The sequence below is a fragment of the Fukomys damarensis genome, unplaced genomic scaffold (assembly GCF_012274545.1).
Source record: "Fukomys damarensis isolate Sample0158 unplaced genomic scaffold, DMR_v1.0_HiC HiC_scaffold_30, whole genome shotgun sequence".
NCBI classification, from domain to species: domain Eukaryota; kingdom Metazoa; phylum Chordata; class Mammalia; order Rodentia; family Bathyergidae; genus Fukomys; species Fukomys damarensis.
In genome coordinates this window covers 15,600,200-15,601,038 of record NW_022900942.1, presented here as the reverse complement: position 1 = coordinate 15,601,038, position 839 = coordinate 15,600,200, and positions in this window count along the sequence as shown.

The following is an 839-nucleotide window of genomic DNA, read 5'->3' as shown; positions in this document are numbered from 1 at the left end:
TTTTTGTTATTAATCCAGATTTTTTTTGTTAAGATGAACCTTTGCAGAGGAGACTTACAGGAATCAAGTTAAATTACTTGAACTATTTAACTAATGGCTCCTCTGAATAATTCAGGTAAAAATTCACACCTGAACACTCTTCAAGACTTTTTTCCCCCACTAGACTTATTTCTTTGTACTTTATTTTCTTTCAAAAAGTCTATACCACTCAAGAAACACTTTTAAAGGCCACAGAAATTCTTCAGCTAGATATTAATGATACTTATCACTATTTATTGCAGTGTGTTAGTATATAATTATTTTTAATCTTTCAGCATCAAAAGAAACATTTTTAAAAGTTCCTGTTGATTCTCACGGACAATAATCAAAATGTATAGCTCTGCTATACATTAATTCATTCTACTAATATCTCAAGACACGAATCGTTACCAACGTGCAACTTAACATCACACTATCTTGGAATTCAGCGGCACACACAGTAGTGAATCATTACTTGTGTAAAATCCCTCTAAAAATGACTACAGGGAAAAGTAGATAGCTCGACACAGGAAAAAGTTGGGATTTTCTAAAGCAATTTTCATGATCCAGACAGAGATGTTGTGGGAAAGGGCTTTTCACTGTGGCTCTGTTTCGGGGGGGCCTCGGTTTCTCCTCCCCAAGGGCACCAGCACCCGGGTCGGCACGAGCTGAGGAAGACCCTGGCAGCCGGGGGACTGGCCGCCAGCTCGGGGACAGGGACGCAGAGCCGAGAAGCTCGCCCTCGTCGTGGAGAGGGCAGAGAAGCGGAGTCGAAGCCCTACTAGGGCGGGCGCCGAGAAGCCGGCCGCCCCGAGCACGGG